This window comes from Monodelphis domestica, chromosome 3, assembly GCF_027887165.1.
Source record: "Monodelphis domestica isolate mMonDom1 chromosome 3, mMonDom1.pri, whole genome shotgun sequence".
NCBI lineage: Eukaryota > Metazoa > Chordata > Mammalia > Didelphimorphia > Didelphidae > Monodelphis > Monodelphis domestica.
This window is the reverse complement of record NC_077229.1, coordinates 390,993,910-391,019,356: the sequence shown is the minus strand read 5'-3', so window position 1 is coordinate 391,019,356 and position 25,447 is coordinate 390,993,910. Positions and strand designations below refer to the sequence as shown.

Sequence of the window (25,447 nt, the reverse complement as noted above, 5' to 3'; positions counted from 1 at the left end):
TATAAACTTAAATAAATCATCAACATTTCTTTACACTGCCAAACCAGAATGATGACAGAATTGAGAACTTACTGCAAATATAAGTAGTAAGGAAATAATAATACACTATAATATTCCTGCATCAATACTTGATAATTTATACAAAACATGAGAAGAAAATTATAGACATGAGCAGAATAATGCAAGAATTGCTTAAGGTGGTGAGAGAAAAGAAATTAATAAAAATATTCGATAATTTACTTATTTCTCAAATATGTGTGCTACACTTATAAAATTGGCTATGCTTTCATACACAAATCTTTTTAAAATCAGTATAGAAAGGCAGAAATATTAAATATATCCATTTTAAAACACAACACAATAAGAAAGCAGGGCCATATAATATACACACATACACATATATATATGGAATATATACATATATATCTCATCTCAACATGTATTCTCAAAATTGTATAGTAATGTTTTAATTTCATTTTAATTTTTTCTTTTTTTACAAAATCTTTCTGTTTACATGATTCATTTTCTTTCCATCCTCTCTTCCCCCCCCCCCAGAGCTGACAAGGAATTCCACTGGGTTATACAAATGTTATCACTTTATATCTATTTCCATATAAATCATTTTTGCAATAGAGCAATCTTTTAAAGTCAAAACCTCAAATCATATACCCATATAAACAAGTGATAAGTATTATGATTTTCTTTTGTGTTTCTATTCCTATAGTTCTTTCTCTCAATGTGGATAGCATTCTTCCTTATAAGTCCCTCTGGAATGTCCTGGATTATTGTATTGCTCCTAGCAGTAAAGTCCATTACATTGGATTGTTCCACAATGTTTCACTTTCTGTGTATGATGTTCTCTTGGCTCAGCTCATTTCACTTTGCATCAGATCAGCAAGGTTCTTCCAGTTCATATAGAAATCCTCCATTTCATCATTCCTTACAGCAAAATAGTATCCTATCACCATTATACACAAAAATTTATTCAATCATTTCCCAATCAAGGGACACCCCCTCATTTTCCAATTTTTTCACCACAAAGAGTGCAACTATGAATATTTTCAATCAAGTCTTTTTCCCTATTATCTCTTTTGTGTACAAACCCAGCAGTGCTATGGCTGGATCAAAGGGCAGGCACTCTTTTAACACCCTTTGGGCATAGTTCCAAATTGCCTTCCAGAATGGTTGGATCAATTCACAACTCCACCTGAAAAACATTAGTGTCTCAATTTTGCCACTTCCCCTCCAACATTTATTATTTTTCCTTTATGATATGTCATGTTGGCCAATCTGCTAGATGTGTATAAATGAAGATTTTGAACCTTAGACTTCATTCCCCAAAAGTCCTTGGTATTTTCCAGAATTCCCTATAATCTCTCCTGCATCTCCACAGGCGAGATCATGTTATTGGTATTTAACTGGCAGTAACACCTCCCACTCTCTCTTCCTTTGCAATGATGCAGCAAGTATGATGGTAAGCTAAGCGTGGGGATTTTAAGTGGGCTAATCAGCCATGGGCATGAGGTCTTTATTTTGTATCATTTTTATTCCTTGATTTATAATGATCATTTAATAAACCCCATAAAATATAATATTTTTATTATTAGGGATATAAATTTAATTGTTACAGTTTGGGCAATGACAAATCAGATGAGAACTCAATAATTTTTTAACATAGACTAGATAATTTTTTAAGCCACCTTTCTACTGCCAAGGCTTTTTGCTCACCCCACCCAACCACCCACCCTCACAAAGCCACTTCTCCTGATTCAGCTTGTTCCTGCTGCTAAATTCCAGCAGTTTGCTTCTATTCTTGCTTCTGCTGCCCACTCCTGCCTCCAGCCATCCACTCCTGACCTTCTCGACCCAGATCACTCACCTGACCCTAGCCCAGGCCCCAGCTTCAGGCCCCAGCAACTCTACTCCTGATCTCTGGCCTCTGACCCAGATTGCTCATCCAACCCCAGGCCTAGCCCCAGTACCCAGCCTGCTGGTAGCTGCCACTGTTTCTTCAGAATCACAAACCAACTGGTAAAAACTGGGATGTTCTTTCCTTAGGCAACAATTAGCCTCCACATGGCAGGAGACCTTGGGGAGGAGGGGGACAAGGAGAAGGAAGAGACTCTTCCAAATAGGAAGTTAATTACAAGCATGGAGTATTCTATGGGAGAGCAGTGCATTGCCTATTTCAAAAAAGTTCCAGCTTTAGGATTTTTTTCATGAGTGCACTGATCCTTTTACTTATCTTGCCTGACTTCCCAGTCTCTAAGATTCATTCAATCTGGGATTCCTTCACACTATGCTCAACAAGGAGTTCTCCCTCTCTATGGGAGACCCAAGAGAAATGATAATAGGGAACTGAATGAATAGAAAAAGGAACTTTAAAGAGATTAGAGGTTATATCTTTAAGATTTTTCAGACCCCAATGTTTTATAAAAGCCTCCCTATTTTTTTTGTATTTTGCTGATTGTTTCTTTTTAGATTTAATTTTGTTATTTTAAGTTCATGTATTAATGTATTCAATACTATCCTGTTATACTGCATTTGTAGAAAATTTAGAGAGAAACCAGAGTATCTCCTAGAATGATTGCAGCTGCAGTAGCAACAGAAGAAGAAAGAAATTAACACTAGTGGACAAATCATCCTTAGAGTGGGGCCACAGGGAAATATTGTTCCTCTTGGTGTCTTGGGATCAGTGGAAGTAAAATTTAAACTACCTAATTAGAAGCCTTGCAGAAAAAAAAATTATGACCAAAGGAGGCCTGGATATTATTATCCCATCTGGAATAAAGAATAATAACTTAATTCAAATGTAATATATGTTATGCATCTTTTATACTTAAACCCTTTTGCATGAAGGAATAAACCTATTACATACCTTATTCATATTTATACATTGAATAACTTTTAAAAATATTTTCCAGTTTTGAGGAAACCCTTGAATCAACCAACATGGAGTGATGAGTAAATTAATATAATAATTGGTCACTTATTTCCACTAATGGGAAGCCTGGGTTTCCACAGAGCTAGACCCTGGGCAATCTAAGATGGCAGGATAGAAAAAGGTTACAGTTCAGGGATGTGACTTCAGCCAAGTCATACTTAGCTATAGATATTATGTAAGACTTATGCATGCAAATTGTGTCCACTGATAGAACCCTGGTGCTTTGAACAGCCTAATTATGTTTGTTCTTTTCTTAGGTACTAAAATAGTACTTGGTATATAATAGACACTATTGATTATGGATTGATTGCAAAATAGTGGAAAGAATATTTGATGTACATGTAAAGAAATATCTTCTACATGACAGAAAATATTTTGCCCAAAGATAATAATAGGCACTATCATTTATACTATACTTTAAGGTGTGCAAAGTGCTTTACAAATATTTTCTTATACTATACTCACCAACCCTGGGAAGTAGTGTCACCTCATTTTATTAAGGAACTAGAAGATAATTTCCTCCAGTTTTCTTATATAATGTTTAACAAGAAAAGTTAATTTAAGAAATAATTGGGATGGGGCTAAGATGGCAACATAGTAGTAGGAGCTGGGAAGACTGGATTTGGCTATCTCCTGATTGTAACAATGAAATTCCTTCCTTTATTTGAAAGGTTAAATTGTAATGCTCTATCTACTTTTTATATTTTAATTCCCAAAGTGTTAATTCAGTATTTAAAGCAGATCTACCCATTTTACCTACAAAAAGTGTTAATTAAACAAAAAAGTGTTAACCACAAAAAGGTGTTAACTAACTACAAAAGGTGTGACACTTATTTCATACATAGAGTGGGCAGCCCTGGAGAGGAACATCTGCTGTGATTGGTACGTGTAAAACTTTAGGGGAGGTCACATGAAAGAAAAATGTCTTTAAATAGAGGAAACAGAGACACAGGAGGAATCAACACATCATTTAGTCACTCAGAGTTGTACTGGAAGAGATCAGTCACTTGGACTTGGAGTGAAGAAGAGTCATTTGGAGGAGAGACTGGAACAGTCACTCAGAGTTGGAATGAGGAGAAACACTTGAGAAGAGACTAGAAGACAGACAGACTTGAAAGAAAGACACTTGAGGAAAGACTGGAAGACAGACACTCAGACTTGAAGTGAAGACACTTGGTTGTAGAACTGGACCCCTGGAGGAGCTCTTGCAGGAGACCTCAGACTGTTTTCCTTTTAGACAGTCACCATGGTAAGTGAAAGGCTGACTTGGTTTCCTTGCCCTTTCTGGAGGTGTGAACCTCTGAGAAAGGCCCATCATCTTGAGACTCCTTTCCCCTGGCTGGGGCTTAGAATTTCTACCTGGCTCAGAGGAAGCCAGAGTGCTGTGCTCTCTCTCTCTCTCTCTCTCTCTCTCTCTCTCTCTCTCTCTCTCTCTCTCTCTCTCTCTCTCTCTCTCTCTCTCTCTCTCTCTCTCTCTCTCTCTCTCTCTCTCTCTCTCTCCTTTTGATCTCTTCCTTAACATCTTCCCTCTATTGTAAACAAACCACCATAAATTCCATTTACTTTAGTAATTCATTTGGGATTTAGAAATTAAATCCCTGGTGACCACCAATTAATTATTAAGTCCAACCAATAAATTTTAACAGAGTCTTTTGAATCTCCTTCCAACGAATCATTACAATGCATCTCAAAAGGACAGAAATTAAAATCATATTGATAATGGATCTCTTATGCTAGAATCCACCTTAAAGGTAGGCAATGTTTGGGAATTCCCATGCTATAATATGGCAAAATTCCATTTATCAAAGTGCAAGCTGATTACCCTTGCCCACACCACCTACTATGACAGAGTCAGAGCAAGGGCCAGGGAAATCTGTAAATTCTTTGGAGCTGGCTGAAAGCACTACAGACTTACCCCTAAGGGCAGTTCAAGGCCTTGACAGTGAGGCTTGAGACCTGAGGTGAAGATCATGGAGCCTGGGCAGCAGAGCTCAGAGCTTGGGCAGAAACAAAGTTGGCCACAGTTAAAGCAGCAGAAGTTGGAAAGATAGCCTCAGGGCAAAATGCTTTAAAGCATAATACACAAAGAATATCACAGATTTACCTGCCCTCACTCAGACTTCTGACTGGGAAGGGAAGACAAAGCCATGCAAGACAGAAGCTAAGAAAGCAATCAACTTGCAAGAACAACAATCTACTAGTAGCAAAAGGAATAAGCTTTAGCAAACAAACAAACAAAAAGCACTTGACCCTGGATAATTTCTATGGAGAAAAAGAGCAAAAGACAGAAACGATAGCAGAGAGTGACAAAGAAGCAAACACATCCACACTTTCCATCCAAAAATGAAAATTGGTCACAAGCTCTCAAGGAACTCAAAAAGGAGTTCAAGATAAAAGTAAGAAAGACAGAAAAAAATGGGAAGAAAAGTGGGAAAAGGGAATTAAAATAATACAAAAAGAAAATAACAGTTTAAAAGACAAAATTTCCCACTTGGAAAAAGAGGCACAGTAATCAAATGAAGTAATAATCAAATTGGAGACCTGCTGGACGCCATGAAAAACAGGAGAGACCAAACCAAAAGGAAAATCAAAAGATTAAAGCTTAAATTAAGTCTTTAAAGACTAGAATTGGGTAAGTAGAAGCTAATGATCTCATAAGACAGCAAGAATTAATAAAGCAAAAATCAAAAGAATAATAAATAGGGAACATGAAATATCTCATTGAAAAGACAACTAAACTGGAAGACAGATCCAGGTGAGAAAATTTGAGTAATATTGGTCTGTCTGAAAGCCTGGAACAAAATAAAAGCCTTGTCATCATATACAAGAAATTATCCAAGAAATACTTGATATTCTTGAGCAAGAGAGCAAAATAGACATTGGAAAAATCCATAGATCACCCCCTATATTAAATTCCCAAAAGACAACCCCAAGATATGTTACAGTCAAATTCAAGAGCTTCCAGGCCGAGGAGAAAATATTGCAAATGGCCAGAAAGAGACAATTCAGATATTAAGGAGCCCCATTCAGGATTCCACAGGATCTGGCAGACTCTACATTAAAGAACCACAAGCTTTGGAATATGATAATCAGGAAGGCAAGAGAATTGAGCTGACAACCAAGAATCATCTACCCATCAAAACTGACTACATACTTGCAGAAGAAAGTATAGGCATTTAACAAAATAGACGATTCTCCAAGAATTCCTAAAAAAAGACCAGAACTAAATAGAAATTTTGATGTCCAAATACAAAATGCAAGAGAACCATAAAAAGGTAAACAAGAAAAAGGGGGGAAATATAAGGGCTTTAGTAAGGTCAAATTGATTATATTCTAATATGGAAAAATGATATCAGTAACTCTTAAAAATGTTTTTATTTTCATAGTAGACAGAAGAATTATTCACAGGTATAGGTTTTGGTATTAAGTTGCTTAAGATAATATCTAAAAACAAGTGGGGGACAAAAATATGATAGTACTAAGAGAAACTTGAAGGAAGAAGAAAAATAGGATAAATTATTTCACATAAAGAGGCATTTGGGGAATGGGGCTGGAGAATACTATTATAAGAAGAAGAGGAAGGGAGTGATAATAGGTAATACTTAAACCATACTCTCAGTGGAATCAGTTCTGAGAGAGAAAAGCCAGATCTATTGGGGTATAGAATTCTATCTTACCCTACAGAGAATTTGAGAGAGAATAACAAATGATGAGAGTAGGGTAAGGGAGTATTAAAAGGGAAGGGAAGGTTGGGAGGGAGGCTATTCATAGACCTTAAAGAGAAATAAGAAGGAAATAAGAAGGGAGGAGGTAGGAAGGAAAGAAAAATAAGGATGGAGAAAAGGGATACTGATTAAAAGCAAAACACTGGTATGAAAGGAAATAGTGAAAGAAGAAAGGACAGGAATAAAAGAGGAAATCAAAATGATGGGGAATACACAGATGGTAATCATAACTCTGAATGTGAATGGGATAAACTCATCCATGAAACAGAAGTAGATAGTAGAGTGGATTAAAAACCAAAATCCTACCATATGTTTTTCATAAGAAACACACATGAGGCAGGTGGATACACACAGGGTAAAGATAAGAGGCTGGAGCAATATGTATTGGGGATCAACTGGGAAAAAGAAGGCAAGAATCACAATCATGTTATCCGACAAATCCAAAGTAAAAATACATCTGAGTAAAACCCATAAGGAAGGTAATTAAATTCTGATATAAAGTAGTATACACAATGAGGAAATATCAGTACTCAACATGTATGCACCAAATGGTATAGAATCCAGATTTTTAAAGGACTACTGGAGCTTAAGGAGGAAACAAATAGTTTAAAAAAATACTAGTGGGAGACCTGAACCTCCTTCTATCAGATGTAGATAAACCAAGCCAAAAAAATAAATAAGAAAGAGGTAAGAGATGTGAATGAAATCTTAGAAAAATTAAAGTTGATACATATATTGAGAGAAGTAAATATGGATAAAAAGGAATATACCTTTTTTTCAGCAGCACATGGTATATTCACAAAGACTGACCATGTACTAAGGCATAAAAACATTGCAAAAAAATGCACAAAAGCAGAAATAATAAATACAACCTTTTCAGATCATAATGCAATAAAAATAATAGTTAGTAAGGGGGAGGGGAAAATAAAAATTTAATTAGAAATTAAATATTATGATTCTTCAAAACTGGTTGATTAAAGAACAAATTATAGAAACAACTAATTATTTTGTTGAAGAGAATGAATGACAATGAGGAAACAACTTATCAACATTTTTGGGAGCAAGAGTTAAAAGAGAAACTCCATTTAAAATTGCTTTTAAAAAGATAAAATACCTGGAAATGTACCTGCCAAGACAAATTCAGGAATTATATGAACATAAGTACAAAACACTCTTCACACAAATAAAACTAGATCTAAACAATTGGAAAAAGCATAAATTGCTCATGGGTAGGATGAGATAATATAATAAAAATTACAATCCAACTTAAATTAATTTAATTATTTAGTGCTTATCTATCAAACTACCCAAACACTTTTTTAAGTATTAGAAAAACTATTACAAATTTCATCTGGAAGAACAAAAGATCAAGAATATCAAGGGAAATAATGAAAAAAATGTGAAGGATGGAGGCCCAGCTTTACTTGATCTCAAACTATACTATAAAGCAGTAATCATCAAAACTATGTGGTACTGGCTTAGAGATAGAATGGTGGATCAACAGAATAGATTTGGGATAACTGACATTAGTAAGATAGTGTTTGATAAACACAAAGATCATAGCTTTTGGTACAAAAACCCAGTATTTGACAAAAACTACTGGGAGAATTGTAAACTAGATGGGAGAAATTAGGTTTAGATGGACATCTTACAACCTATACCAAGATTAACTCAGAGTGGGAGAATGATTTAAATATAAAGAGGGAAATCATAAACAAATTGGGTGAACATAGAATAGTATATCTGTTATATCTATGGGAAAGGAAGGAATTTAAGACTAAGCAAGAGATAGAGCTAACACTACAAAATGTAAAATGAAGACTTTTGATTATATTAAATTTATAATTTCCTATACAAACAAAACCAATATAACCAGAATTAGCAAGGAAGCAACAAATTGAGGGGAAAATTATAAAAATAACCTCTTACAAAGGCCTCAGTTCTCAAATTTGTAATGAGTAAAGTCAAGTATTCAAAAAAAAAAGGCATTCCCCAATTGACAAATGGTAAAGGGCCTTGAATAGGAAGTTTAAAGATCCATAAATCAAAACTATCAATAAGCACATGAAAAAGTGTTCTAAATCTCTCATAATTAGAGAAATGCAAATAAAAACAAAGTTGAGATACCACCTCACACCTAGCAGATTGGTCAATATGACAATAAAGGAAAAGAATAAATGTTGGAGGGGATATTGCAATACTGGGACACTAATGCATTGCTGGTGGAGCTGTGAATTAATCCAGTCATTCTGGAAGCCAATTTAGAATTATGCCTAAAGGGCTTTAAATGAATGCCTGCCCTTTGACCCAGTCATATGACAGCTAGATTTGTACCTTAAAGAGATAATAAGGAAAAATTCTTGTACAAAAATATCCATAGCTATGTTCCTAGTAGTAGCAAAAAATTGGAAAAGGAGGGTGTATCCCTTGATTTGGGAATGACTGAACAAATTATGGTATCTGATGGTGATAGAATCCTATTGTGCTGTAAGGATTGATGTTCTGTCTGTTTTCCATATGAACTGGGAGAACCTCAGGGAACTGATGCAGAGTGAAAAGAGCAGAACCAGACAAACATTGTATACAGAAAGTAAAGCATTGTGAAAAAATCCAATATAATGAACCTTGCTACTAGTAGCAATTCAACAAGCTAGGATACTCCTAAAGGACTTATGTAAAAAAATGCTATCCACATTGAGAGAAAGAACTATAGGGATAGAAATACCTCAGAGCTGTTTTAATGTACATTTCTCTAGTTAGTAGTGACAAGCATTTTTTTCATACATTAAAGAGAATTCTTTATTGTCTATCCTGAGTTAACACTAATTTAAGTACCTCACTAGATTGTGAAGACAGGATTAACTCTCCTTTGTCTACCTTTTAAATTGAATCAACAAAGGATTGAACACCCTACTTAGTGCTAGGTGAGAAGCCAACAAGATACTTGGAAAGTATTTTAAATCAATCAGACAGAAACTTGTGAATTCTTTTAAGAATTCACATGCTCAGAAACTGTTCAATTAGGAAATTGTGAGCCTTTTTTTTTTAACCCTTACCTTCTGCCTTGGAGTCAATGCTGTGTATTGGCTCTAAGGTAGAAGAGTGGTAAGGGCTAGGTAATGGGAGTTAAGTGACTTGCCCAGGGTCACACAACTGGGGAGTGTCTGAGGCCAGATTTGAACCTAGGACTTCCCATCTCTAGGCCTGGCTCTCAATCCACTATGCCACCCAGCTTCCCCCTTGTGAGCCTTTTTGATGAGAAATTGACCTTCAGAAGGTGAGAAGTTGATTCCACTGACATTCCGCCCTGGGTGGTACTAGACAATTTGGAAACTATGATTGGCCCTTGTGAAGAGGGGCAGGGACAAGTATGCACTGTAAAAGCAAGCTGGCACTCCCTCAGAGCAGGTGGTCTTTGAGAAGATAGTCTGAAGAGATAATCTTCTGACTGGGGAGAGTCTTTGAGGGAGCTTTGCTGGAGACTGAGGTTTGGATTGTGGGCTTGGAGCTCAGCTTCAACTTGGACTCTGACTCCTAGAGTATCTCCTTGGGTGAGTGAAAGACTGACTCCCTTCCTAGTTTGCCAAGAGACTAGGTTCCACCTTGGAGGAGGCCCTGTGGTTACTCACTGCCTGTCCTCCAGGCTGAGGACTAGTATAGGTATTTTCTCTAACCTCATTCACATTTCTCTACTTTATTGTTTCCCCTCTGTTTTGGTAAATAAACTTCTGACTTGAAATATAATAATTTCAGTGACCTCTTTGAAAAAGGCCCAAATTTCCTACAGTCCAAAGTATTTAACTTAGTTCCAACTCTACAACAAAGCAGATGGGTAGAAATGTTTTGAGTTTTTTCAGATGCTAGCTAAAGAAATATAGAGATACAAAACAAATATGATTTTAAAATATACAAATCAAAATGTTTCATTGGGATGGGGACAAAAGTTTTAAAAAATTACTATCTTTTTTATTATGTTCAGTAATTTCAATAATTTCATTAACCAAATAATGACATTTTTATTTTTGATTAAGAAAAATTGAATAAAAATGAGTATTGCCTCAAAAAAATTCATTTCATATAATTTAAGTCCAACCATTAAATTTAACAGTTACAAATCTTTATTCAACAGAAAATTTCTAGAAAATATATCAAAGACTATTTCCTCCCCAGCTTGGTTTAACTCATAGCTCAGTTTGTTTCCAGATTATAAAATTATTAATGTTCGTCCTACCTTTTATGCATTTTATATACAATTTTAATGTGCAGTGAGATTAAATATAGAAGTGAGCAGATTTAACACTGAAGTCATGAAATTTGATTAATGAACTTTAATCTCTGACTTTAAATTTATGAACAGGGAAAATTTCAAATTATAATGATTATGAGTCTCTGTTTATCCAATTCAAAAGAATGGCATTACTAATTTATGAAGTAGCAAATGAAATTTAATGAAAGGTTTTGTCACACTGGCACTCGTACATATAAGAATTCTTAGAAGATAGTATATTTAATTGCACTCCTATGGAAAGTTTTATTGAGTTTGCTTTTAAGTCATTCATTTTAGAATCTTTAAATCACAAAGATGTGAGTAATAAACAATTTTGCATTCTAGGCAAGTGGTTGGAAACTATGTAGTCAACATTGCATGGTAAAATGTAAATGTAAAAGAACCTAGAATTCTTTCCCTTGAAGAAAGCAGACTATAGTCTAAGTATCAGTATATGGCAAGAACTGTTTCCTAAATTAGTGAAAGTGATATGGTATGATATTCAAGTTCTTCTTAATCACTTGAGACTTAAGGCGTGGTATTTATTGACGTAATGTCCAGCATCTTTAAACATAACAATAAAAATGATGATAACATAATTGTCACTTCTATAGCCCCAACTCTGTGCCTTGTATTGTGGTCAGCAGTTAACAAATATCATCTCATCTGATTCCCTACAACATCTTTGGGATATAGGAGTTATTATCTCTATTTTATAGTTGAAGAAATTGAAGCAAAAAAGAAGTGAAGTAACATACCGAAGGCCAAACAGCTGTAGGACTATAATATTGCAAAATCATTTTTCTCTGTAGCTCCCACTCAAGGACAGGCTGAAATGATTTGATTCAAAAATGAGGCTACACCCATTTGGCCCCTCCCCAGTTATCAAAAAAGGTTGAGATGTTTCATTATTTAAATCAGGCTTTGCATTGGCATAGAATATAATCTCAAAAGTAGGTTCTAAATATAGAAAAATAAATAATCCAATTTAAAGAGCCATTGTACAAGATAATTAATAAGCACTTCCAATATCTATGGCAAGAGGGAATAAGAAATCTTAAATCTCATGAGGTGGAAAGTCATGCCCTTGACAACTCCATTTCATTGAAGAGAATACAATTTAATTTAGAAGAGTGAGATGAGCAAACTGAGGCCTAAAAAGGCAAGTTTGATTCATCTTGATAAACCAATGAATAATTGTGGGGAATTAATTTTCTCATTTTATATTTTTTCTTTTTCCCTAACTGTATAATTATCCTTTGCCTGTGCACATAGCCTTTTTCAAATAGAAATTTGGTTTTAATTAAAGCAGTTCTATTATTTCTTACTATGGAAATAAATTAGTATAAATCATTGTTTAAATTATAAAAAGCTATGTTGAGCTTGGCTATAATAGTCAACATCTAGTCTAGGCACAGGTTAAACACTAATGTTCTCTAGCATGTCTTTTACTCTTGCCCTACCAACTTCATTTTTTTTCTTATTCCCTATATCTCTGCAATGAAGTTTAATATTTTATTCTATGCAAAGTGTTACTCTGAGAAAGGGAAAAAGGCCGATGCTCATATTAAGCAGAAATCCACTTGGCTTAGCTCTCAAACAATGAAATAAGACCCCCCTGGGCTCACTTTTCATTACTTAGAGCTTTAAGGGAACTGAAAATATGTGTTTGTATTATATTTGTGAACTAAACCATGTGACATCAGAAATTGGATCGGAAAAGCAAGCCAACCTCCATGGCAGCCTGCAGCTCTCGGAGGAAATCATGGTGTGAGCTCTTTAAGGAGATACATTAAGTTTTCACAGCCTTGAACTGCTCTAACTAAAATTGCCATTCTAAACATTTATTCAGATTTAAAATAACAACTTAACTGGCTTAGTAGTGCATGGCCTCAATAACAATACACAGAATGAAAAGAAAAAAGAGTGATTCATTCTAAAGTGTATTATGCTTTCAAAAACACAAAGCAATTAGTACTTTTTTTCTCCTGAAATAAAAAATCGCCATTCTTCTCAAATACAATAAATTTGTTATGGGGGGGGGCAATTGAAGATTAGAAAAAGCATTGTATGGTATGGTAAAAAAAAGGTTTTTGTTTTTGTTTTTTTCTCAGAAGACCTGAGCTTGACTCTTTTTTAATGTAGGACTCTTCTATAATTCTATGATAGTGTTGTTTTTACCCACATTTCTGTAAATAATATCCAATATTTACCAAAAATTTTTTTGAAAATAAATTAAGTTAAATGTTAGTCACCATTGGCTATCTCCATGAATGGGATACTTAGAATAAACTCAACTTGTACCATTCAGATAAGCAATTTAAGGGTAACTGATCATTTTGTTCCCTTAATTTCCTCAACATCTGGTACATAATGTATATAAACTCTGAAGTATCATGAGCCATTATTCTGGACCAAAACTATCACTTGTATGTCCCCACTTAGCACAATAATGGCACAAAAGAATAATGACTGGACCCTCAATACATTAAAGAATGAAACTCCTTTACTCCCCTCCCCAAACATAATGGACTCTTTCACTTCTATTTATTTCACCATCTATTCAATACCACTTTTATCAATGACAATACTACCCTTTCAGGTAGCCTTCTTTTCCTTGTATGGTTCTCTATGGGGTATTGGCTTCTTAAAGTCCTCTCTTGCATGGTAAGAAAGGTACCAACTATACAATTTCTGCTTCTGTACTCACTGACACATTCTCCCTCTTGCTTTGACTAATTCTTAAAATGATTTGTGATCTCATGAATATTTTATAATTATTCCTCCTCCAAATAGTATAGTTCTGTGGAAGAGGCATGAAGGAAGAGAGAATTTCATGCATGCAAAACAAAGTAAAGGACCTCAGCTGCCAATCAAAAAAAGAACATTCCAAATAGAATATTCCCAGGGAAGACAGTTGGAGAGTCAAGCTAGGTTGAAGGGGGAAGAAGCTCTGAACTAGTCTCCTGTTAGCTTCTGTCCTAGGCTGAAGGATGGGGGGGGGGGGGGCCTGGAATTAGGCTGAGAAGAAATTAACTTTTGTTGGTGGCTTAGAGTGTGAAGAATTGATTGTATAGTTGAGATTTGAGTTTGAAGGAAGAAGAAAGAAAAACAGTTGTCTTACCATCTTCCTGACAGATTTTTGTGTCATAGTTGTAACAGGACTGACATTTCCTAAAATCCTCCTAACCCTCCTTATAGACTAGGACCAACTCTATCCCTCTCACCTCAATTTCCATCCTTGTCCTGTTTTCCCCAATAAACCTCCTTACCTGAGAAAGAGAGAAAAAGTATCTTCTCTAAACCTCACAGTTCACCTTTGAGTTACATAGAAAGGTGGCTGACTAACAGAGGGGAGGGGAAGGGAGGCAGGAGGGCATGGGTGGATAACTGGGAGGTGAAGGGTGGAGGGTAGGAAATATCAGTCATCAGTAGTGATCAATAGACAACTCCAGAGTATCCCCTCTAGTAGTATCTCTCTATCTCTCAGAAGTATCTCTATCTCCATTACAACTAGGCACCCTTAGGTTTCTCCTAGTATCTCTCTAGTCAAGTCAGAGTATCTCAGTCATTACAACTAGAATATCTCCACAGTATCCTATTTCTAATACAGTTCTCAACTCACCCATGTTTTCCTATCCTATATGACATTGTTTGTATTCCCTTATTTATCTCTAATTCCTTATATTTATTAAAAGACCAAACAATTTTCATATATCTCTCTGAGAATTTTTTCCTTTTTCTTCAAAGGCATTTTATTTTCCCAATTACAAGTAATAATAATTTTCAACATAACATTTTCCAAAATTACAAGATCCAAACCATCTCCTTCCTTCCCCCTACTCAGAAATGGTAAGAAATTTGATTTGAGCAATCCATGTATTATCATAAAAAAACACATTTGTATATTGGTCATTATTATAAGAACATAATCAGATAAAAGCAAAACCCCAAAATGGAACTGTAAATAAACTGATGTGAAAGACAGTAAGCTTTGATCTGCATCCAACTCCAATAGTTCTTTCTCTGGAGGTGGAGAGCATTTGATGAGCATTCTTTCAGTTTTCAATTCTTGACCACTATAAAAAAGCAGCTATAAATATTTTTGTACAAAAAGGTCTTTTTCCATTTTCTTTTATCTGTTTGGGATACAGACCTTGAAGTGGTATTGCTAGGTCAAAGGGAATGTATAGTTTTTATAATCCTTTGAGCATAGATCCAGATTGTTCACTATAATGGTTAGGATAGTTCAATTTCTTATATAATATTTTATGCTAGTTCTGATATACAATACTCTTCTTTGGTAATATGCTTCTACATATTAATGGCTGTCATGTATTATTAATTTAGAAATGATGTTATTCCATATATCGCAGTAGAAATATTAGTGCCAAAAAATTTCCAGGAGAAACCCAAGTTCAATAAAAAATACCAGAAAATTCCTAAATGTAAATATTTTCCCACTCAATTCTGTACCTAATTTATTATCCATTGATAATATTTTCACATTAAGCTTCTTGTCATATCTTGGACATTAGACATTCTTCTTCCATTTTGTTTTTATTGTGTGCATGCTTAGACTGTCATAAACTTGACAGTGATGAAGACAATGTTGACATATGGTTTTACTATCAATCTCTCAGAAAGAGGTTGAATATGGAGTATAGAGGCCTTTGTGGCCAAATAGATGTCTAGTACCTGGTCTTGCCTGATTGATAGTCAAGGCTGAGGTCAGTGACATCATGGAGTCATGCTTGCTTTAGAGAAAGGAGGTATGCTTGAAGTTTTTATCTTCAGTCAGGTTTTTTATTTGGTAGAAATATTTTCCATGGTTTTTCCAACTGTTTGGGATTTCTTCTTTAAGACACTTTGAGAATCTTTCCTTCAATAACCTTAAAACTCATTTGCCTGCAACATGGTCATCTGTGTATAATTTTGTTTGGTCTTCTTGTTTGCACTGTTATTTTCTTTAGTATCATTTCTTTTTTACCTCAGGTACAATGATGTCAAAGTAAAAAAGTGGTGAACTATTGATTGACCTTATTTCAGTTTTCTTATATTTTTATCTTATAATATTATTCTTAAATGCTGTTGGGATGATGTGAGTTAGTTATTTTAGTGACTCACATTAGTAAAAATATCTCTAAATGTTAATATACAGTCTGTTTCACTTTTTTGTGTTTTCATTCAATATCCAGTGTCTTCTGATTTATTTTTTAAGTATTTATCATATCTAACTGTGAGACTGTGATGATGTCTGCAAGCCTTTAACGTCTTTTGTTTCTTATTTTTGAACCATATTTTTTTAGTCTTCTGTTTCCACTTTTGAAATGGATTTAACAAGTATTAAAGTATATGTTGCCATTTTGGAATATCTTGATACATTTTATTTTCTACTTTATTCTTCTCCTGCAACAGACATGGTCATATATAAGTTCCTTTTTTTTGATGTTCATAGACAAGGCAAGTTCATGAATTGATCAGATCACAAAATGTGAGCTGAAAGATCTATCAGAGACTATCTAATTTGACTGTTCAATTTTTATAAATTAGGAAATAGAGACTCCAAATAATGAAATGCAAAGTCATATCAATCAATAAGTCAATATTTATTACTTGCCTATTATGTGAAAAGTACTGTGCTAAACACCGAGGACATACAAAAAGAAAAAATAAATAAAAAGTCCCTGCACTAAAAGTGATTATAATCCAATATGGGAGACAACATGCAAATATAAGGACATGAACAAATATATACAAAACAAGCTACATACATACATACATGCATACATATATAAACATATGTAAATGACTAATAGGAAATAATTAACAGAGGGAAGGTACTAGAATTGTGAGAGGTTAGGAAAGACTTCCCTGTAAAAAGTGATATTTTAGTTGAGACTTAAAGGAAGCCAGGGATAATATCTGAGGAGAGTAAATGTTTTGAGTAAGACAGCAATGTGGTTGGATTTACATTTTAGGAAAATTACTTCATTATCTAAATGAAGAATGCATTGGAATAAGGAGAGGCTTAACATTGCAACAAGTCCTTTCAATAGTTCAGGCATGAAGCAATGAAGGTCTGCACTAAAATGGTTTCAGTGTTAGAGGAGAGAAAATGAGATATTTGCAGAGGTTTAATTGACAAGCTTTAGCAACATTTTAAATATTGGGAGTGAGAGATAGTGAGGAGTTGAATAGATCTCTGACAAATATCATAGTAGCTCCTAGGTCATGCGCTGGATAGTTCTGTTCTCTAGACTAATAAGGAGAATAGGAAGTTGAAGGCAGGAGAAAGGAAACAGAAAGGAGTTTAAGGAAACAATGAGTTTTGTTTTGGGCATGTTGTCTATTGTAAATCCAGTTTGAGATGTTTGAAAGGCAATAGGGGATATGAGGTTGGAGGTTGGGAGAAAGATTGGGGCAGGATAGGTAAATTTAAGCATCATTGGCATAGATATAGTAATTAAATCAATGTGAGCTAGTGAGCTCACCAAATGAAGTAATTTAAGGGGAAAAGAGAAGAGAGTCTAGGAAAGAACTCTAAGGGAGACCTATGATTAGAGAGCATGGTCCGGAAGAGAAGCAGCCAAAGGTAACTTAGAAAGAATGGTCAGATAGGAAAGAGGAGAAGCAAGAGAGAATAGTATCCCAAAAATCTATAGAAGAGAAAAAGGAAGGAAGAGAGGGTCATCTGCAGAGCTACAGAGGGGTCAAGGAGAATTAGAACTCTTAATAGGTCATTAGATTTCTCAATTAAGAGATCATTGATAACATTGGAGAAAGCAATTCGAGTGGAATGGTGCTGTCAGAACTTGGGTCAAGGAGAGAGAGAGGAGAAATAGTGAAGGTATCTATTATAGAGGCCCTTTTCAAGTAGTTTTACTGTAAAAGGCAAATAAATATAGGGTAATAGATAGTGACCTTAGAGGAATTAAGGAAATGAACTTAGATTTTCCTGAATTCAGGCTCAACACTCTGTCCACAACACTATTTAGCTACTTTACACAATTAATCCATGGTGGATCCAGGACTTGAAATCAAGTATCTGATTATCAAGGGGCAGTTAGGTAATTCAGTGAATAGAGTACTAGGAAAATAGGAATTCAAATCTAGCCTCAAACTAGCTTTGTGACCTAGACAAGTCACTTAATCTTGGCTTGTCTCAGTTACCTCAACTGTAAAATAAAGGCAACTGGAGAAGGAAATGGCAAACAACACCAATATATTGTTGAGTCATTCAGTCATTAAGAGTCAGACATGACTGAGTGACTCAACAACAATAATCTCATTGCCAAATCCAGCATTTCTCATTCTTCAATCTCACTTCATTACTTTTCATATCAGGAGAATTGTAGAAGTTGCAGAAAGTTGGCAGTAATATTAGGACTTGGAGAATTCTATATCTCCAACAAATTTGCTAACAAAATGCCACTAATAAATCAGAAGAACTAGGAGTTAACTTTAAAATAATGAAAATAACAACAAACAGAATCAGTAATAACTTCTCCATCTAGTCCAAGATTTCCTAAAAGGCTGCCAGAATCTCCTGAAGAAGCATGGAATTTCTTATAGCATGATAGTATCCCATAATTATCATATACCACAACTTGTTCAGCCATTCTCTAATTGATGCACAATCCCTCAATTACATGCAGAAAAAATATGGGAAAATCTGGAAAGATTTACATGAACTGATTCAAAGTGAAGTGAGCAGAAACAGAATATTGTACATAGTGACAGAAATATTTCTTCATGAACAGCAATACAGTGATCCAAAACAATAATAGACTCATGATAAAAAATGCTATCTACTCTTCATGAAAGAAAGCCTGAATGTAGACTAAAACATATTATATTTCATTTTCTTTCTTGTTTTTTTATTTCTATTTGAGAAGTCTTCCAGAAGATGACATATTGAAAAATGCTTTACATATGTAAAATTTATGTTGTATTCCTTGACATTTCAGGGAAGCAGGATACAGGGAAGAAGTGAGGATGGATTAGAAGAAGGAAAAGACTTTGGAACTGAAACTTTAAAAAAGAATGCTAAAATGACTTCTAAATGTAAAGGTTGAAAAATGTTATTTTAATAAAACCATGGGATTAATGCATGTAATAGTTTGTGAAATATGGTTCTACTACAAGAAAATAGGCAAAAGTAGCAAAGCTTTGGTCACTCAGGGGCCTTATCTGCCATAGGCCAGAGAAGTGTGTAGCATGGAATGATGATGGGACTCTGTCTAGGGCAAGAAACAGGGAAAGATCAGAATCTATGCCAACAGTGCCTGATCCAGGACTGGTCCAGGTCATTACCAGCCCAGCAGCCCAGCCTGAACAAGCTAGGAAATTATTGCAGAAGTCTTGGCCTAGAGAGTCATCAAAATCAATATCAAGCAGTCTTCCTCTGCTATCTATGAGGATGAGGAAAGTTTGGTCTAAGTATAGGCTGAAATCCAGAACTTGATTCTGGAGATATGAGTAAACATTAAAGAGTAGCAGTGCCTTCTACCTCTCTAGCTCTTTCTTGTCATAAAGGGCAGGTTCCTCATTCCTCCATCAGGGCTCAACTACTGAATTCCAAGATGCAAAGAGTAGCAGCAGGGATTTTACTAATTATGGCATCCCTGCCTGCCTTAGAAGACAGTGATCCAGGTGATAAGGGCAGTCCTTTCTATTATGATTGGCACAATTTTCATGTGGGCAGTGTGGTTTAAAATGGCATCTGGTGTGCCATTGGCATCATTGTTCACATGAGTGGCAAATGTAAATGCAAATCAGCCAGAAGCACAACCCTAGGGCAAGAGAAATCACATCCCCCAATGCACCAGGCTCTGCCAGTAACTGCTAAGTTGGAACCAGCCTCTCCAGAACCTGAAGACCTCATTTTTCCCCACAAGGGAAAGAGTTACCCTTTTCCTGGACATCCCCTGTACATCACCTACTTCCTTATCCTTCTGCCTAGAGCCTTTCAGTCACTGCTGGTCCATCATTCTGCTGTTGCCCCTAGCCCAAGATAGAAGAGATAGATATTTGTTTGTTTGTTTTTACATTTATTTTATAATTAAGCCATTCTGAGATCATCATCTTAAGATGTCCTAGAAGTGGTTAGTGAGGGGGAGAACAGAATGGATGGGGGTAGACAGGGAGGGATTCCAGTCATATAACCCCTTCCTTCTTACATAAATTCCTTTTTCAAGAAAAAAACCCAAACATTAAAAAATACATTCAAACAAAACTCATCAAATTTAATGAAGAAACCCATTGGACTGAGAGATTCTAAAGGGCCTAGGCCTAGGCAAAGAGAATAATTTTATAATCAGTCCAAGTAGACCTTCAGACAAAAGAATGTTATGAACACAGGGACTCTAGGTATATCTGAAAGAAATTAAATAGGTTTTAAATGCTAGAGAGGATCAGCTAGGGAGGAATAAATGCAATGAGGAGTAATACCTTAAAATACATGAGTTCCTTGGAACTCCCAGAAAATTACAGACCAATCACTTTTAATTTCAATTTTCTCTTGTGGGCATGAAGACTGGTTATTTCATTCATTCACACAGCAAGAATTTTTTGTATACCAATTCTGTGAAAAGAATTTTGCTAAATACCAAGGGTTGTACAAAAGAAACAGGCAATTACTGCTTTCCTCTTAGAACTTCAGGGTGGGTATTGTGTACTTTTCCTAATACTTATATAGGAATAGCAACTAAAAGTACAAAGGGAAAATATATGTTAGGTGAATTTCCTTTATTCATAGCTATTATTTATCAACAATGATCAAATTTTTCTATATCTTCACCACTACTTATTATTATGCTTTACAATATCAATATCATGCCAAAGTAAGAGAGAAGTATGGATTTTGTTTGGAAAATTATACATTGCTTTCAGTTATTCAAAGTTGCTATTAGAACATTATATGAATCCCTTCTCTGTAACAGGTATCAAGATCTTTTCTGAGACTAGATTAACTTAAGGAAACCAATTAAAATTAAAAATTAAACCCATGGGAGCTGAGGCAATCCAAATGAAATAGTATAGGTAGAGAGGAGAAGAAGACCCAGAACAGAAACTTGAGAGATGACTTTAGTTGTACAGCATAAACTGAAAAAGGATCTGATACCTAAAAAGAGTGGTCAGATAGGAAAGAGGAAGACATTGACCCAAAAATATGTAATGAAGGGAGAAAAAAGGAAGAGGAGAGAATGATCAATTGTGTTCAAAGGAGCAGGAATATCAAGGAAAATTAGACATGATAAAATATTAGGTTGTTGACATCACTTCTTGGTTTCCTGAACAAAGAGAAGTCATGACATGCCAGGTATTCTGATGCTTAGCTGGTGGATTATGATGGTGAATTCAGTGAGAGAGTTTCACTCACCTGAATAAACTCCTGGTATCTATCCTTAATTCCCTTCCTTATTGTCTTTCTCCTGCTACATATAAGTTTATCTCCTGTTGTTATACTATTAGTATTTCAATGTGTTCCAATACTGAATATACTATCAGCAGAGTATCAAGATTCCATCACAGCCCAACATAATAGGAGTTAAAAAAAACTCAACTTATAAATGCCAGTATTCTTCCAGTGTACACAAATAAAGGAAGCCTATGAATGCAGTTGAACCCAAGGGGTGATGCAAAGTTGAACAATGGACTGAATAAAGTTTGATATGTTACCGATTAGAATGTACATGTTAGAAGTGGCTTAGAAGATGTTACGAATGGCAAGTATGTTCAGAAAAGATGATAATCCCATAATGTAACAAAGGAGAAAACAAATGGAAAGCATTAGTGGTATAGCTTTATGTTCTAAAAATATTAAGGAACCAAAAGAAGTTCTAAAGTCTGGTGTGAAGACATACTTTTATTTTTTTAGGTATTCATGTCATTTATTAAACTGATTCTTTTTTTCCATTTGAATTAGTTTATTTAGTCAATTTAGAAGATTATTCCTTAATTGCAATAATCACATTATTTCCCTCCCCTTCCCACACCCAATGTGCAATTTCATTGGGTATTACTTGTGTTCCTAATCAGAACCTATTTCCATGTTGCTGTTTGTACTAGGATGTTGATTTAGAGTCTGCATCCTCAACCATATCCCTTCGATCCATGTATTCAAACAGTTGATATTCTTTGGTGTTTCTACTCTCACAGTTTTTCCTCTGAATGTAGATAGTTTTCTTTCTCATAGATCCCTACAAGTTGTTCAGGATCACTGCATTGCCACTAATGGAGAAATCCATTACATTCGATGGTACCACAGTTTATCAGTCTCTATGTACAATGTTTTCCTGGTTCTGCTCCTCTCATTCTTTATCAATTCCTGGAGGTTGTTCCAGTCTCCATGGAATTCCTCCAGTTCATTATTCTTTTTAGCACAATAGTATTTCATCACCAACATATACCACAGTTTGTTCAGCCATTCCCCAATTTATGGGCATCCCCTCATTTTCCAATTTGTGGCCACCACAAAGAGCGCAGTTATGAATATTCTTGTACAAGGTCTTTTTCCTTATCTCTTTGGGGTACAAACCCAGCAGTGCTATGGCTGGATCAAAGGTCAGACAGTCTTTTAGTGCCCTTTGGGCATAGTTCCAAATTGCCCTCCAGAATGGTTGGATCAATTCACAACTCCAACAGCAATGCATTAATATCCTGACTTTGCTACATCCCCTCCAGCATTCATTACTTTCCTTTGCTGTCATGTTAGCCAATCTTCTAGGTCTGAGGTGATACCTCAGAGTTGTTTTGATTTGCATCTCTCTGATTATAAGAGATGAAGAACACTTTTTTCATGTGCTTATTAATAGTTTTGATTTCTTTAACTGAAAATTGCCTATTCATGTCCCATGTCCATTTATCAATTGGAGAATGGCTTGGCTTTTTGTACAATTGGTTTAGCTCTATACATTTGAGTAATTAGACCTTTGTTAGAGGTTTTTTAATGAAGATTGTTTCTAATTTGTTGCTTTCCTTCTAATTTTAGATATATTAGTTTTGTTTGTACAAAACCTTTTTAATTTGATGTAATCAGAATTATTGATTTTACATTTTGTGATTTTTTCTAGCTCTTCCTTGGTTTTTAAAGTCTTTCCTTTCTTAATGATCCGACAAGTATAAGATTCTGTGTTCACCTGATTTGCTTAGAGTTTCTTTCTTTATATTCAGTTCATTCAACCATTCTGATTTTATCTTGGTGTATGGTGTGAGATGTTGATCCAAACCTAATCTCTCCCATACTGTTTTCCAATTTTCCCAGAAGTTTTTATCAAATAGTGGGTTTTGGCCCCCAGAACTGGGATCTTTGGGCTCATCATAGACTGTCTTGCTGAGGTCATTTACCCCAAGTCTATTCCACTGATCCTCCTTTCTGTCTCTTAGCCAGTACTAAATTGTTTTGATTACCACTGCTTCATAGTATAGTTTGAGAACTGTTACTGTAAGACTACTTTCTTCGCATTTTTTTCATGAATTCCCTGGATATCCATGATCTTTTGTTCTTCCAAATGAAATTTGTTATGTTTTTTTTCTAATTCAGAAAAAAAAAAGTTTTTTGGTAGTTTGATGAGAATGGCACTAAATAAGTAAATAAATTTGGATAAAATGGTCATTTTTATCATGTTAGCTCGTCCCACCCATGAGCAATCAATGCTTTTCCAATTGTTTAGATCTAGTTTTAATTGTGTGGAGAGTGTTTTATAGTTGTGTTCATATATTTCCTGTGTCTTGGCAGATAGATACCTAAGTATTTTATATTGTCTAGGGTGATTTTAAATGGAATTTCTCTTTCTAATTATTGCTGCTGAAATGGGTTGGAGATATATAAAAATGCTGATTACTTATGTAGGTTCATTTTGTATCCTGCAACATTACTTAAGTTGTTGATTATTTTGACTAGCTTTTTGGTTGATTCTCTAGGATTCTTTAAGTAGACCATCATATCATCTGCAAAGAGTGATAGCTTGCTCTACTCATTGCCAATTTTAATACCTTCAATTTCGTTTTCTTCTCTACTTGCTACTGCTAGTGTTTCTAGTACAATATTAAATAATAAAAGTGATAATGGGCATCCTTGTTTGACTCCTGATCTTATTGAGAAGGCTTTGAGTTTTTCCCCATTGCAGATGATTTTTACTGATGGTTTTAGGTATATACTGTTTATTATTTTTAGGAAAGGCCCTTCTATTCCTATACTTTCCAGTGTTTTCAATAGGCATGGGTGTTGTATTTTGTCAAAGGCTTTTTCTGCATCTATTGAGATAATCATGTGATTTTTGTCAGTTTGCTTGTTTATATGGCCAATTATGTGAATGGTTTTCCTAATATTGAAGCATCCTTGCATTCCTGGTATGAATCCTACCTGATCATAGTGGATAACCCTTGTGATGACTTGCTGGAGTCTTTTAGCTGGTATCCTATTTAAGATTTTTGCATCTATATTCATTAGGGAGATTGGCCTATAGTTTTCTTTCTCTGTTTTTAACCTGCCTGGCTTTGGGATCAGTACCATGTTTGTGTCGTAAAAAGAATTTGGTAGAATCCCTTCTTGGATTATTCTGTCAAATAGTTTGTATAGTATTGGGGTTAGCTGTCCTTTGCATGTTTGACAGAATTCATTTGTGAATCCTTCTGGACCTGGGAGTTTTTCTTAGGGAGTTCATTGATGGCTTGTTCAATTTCTTTTTCTGATATGGGGCTGTTTAGGTAATTTATTTCTTCTTCTTTTAGTCTAGGCAATTTATATTTTTGTAAGTATTCATACATATCACTTAGATTGCCATATTTGTTGCCATATAATTGCGCATAGTAGTTTTTAATGATTACCTTAATTTCCTCTTCATTAGAGGTGAGGTCTCCCTTTTCATCTTGGATAGTGTCAATTTGGTTTTTTTCTTTCCTTTTTTTAATTAGACTGACCAGTACTTTGTATATTTTATTTGTTTTTTCAATGTACCAGCTTCTAGTCTTATATATTAAATCCATAGTTCTTTGTCTTTCAATTTTTTAAATTTCTCCTTTGATTTTTAGGATCTCTAATTTAGTTTTCATCTGAGGATTTTTAATTTGTTCACTTTCTAGCTTTTTAATTTGCATGACCAAATCATTGACCTCTGCCCTCCTTAATATGTTAATATATGAACTCAAGAATATAAATTTTCCCCCGAGTACTCTTTTGGCTGCCTCCCATAGATTTTTGAAAGGGTGTCTCATCACTGTCATTTTCTTCAATGAAATTATTAATTGTTTCTTGGATTTGTTCTTTAGCTAATTGGTTTTGGAGAATCATATTGTTTAATTTACAATTAATTTTTTATTTACCTCTCCATGTGCCCTTGCTAAGTATTATTTTCATTTCATTGTGGTCTGAGAAGTTTGCATTTATTATTTCTGCTCTTTTTTACTTGTTTCCAATATTTTTATGCCCTCATACATGGTCAGTTTTTGTGAATGTACCATGTGCTGCTGAAAAAAAGGTATATTCCTTTTTGTCCCTATTTATTT

General features: G+C 34.9%; 1 pseudogene; it reads left to right on the top strand.

Moving 5' to 3' along the window:
* Positions 1 to 24,896, top strand: part of LOC130458474 (FXYD domain-containing ion transport regulator 3-like) — a 114,089-nt pseudogene extending 89,193 nt beyond the window's left edge.
* The last annotated feature ends 551 nt before the right edge of the window (positions 24,897 to 25,447 follow it).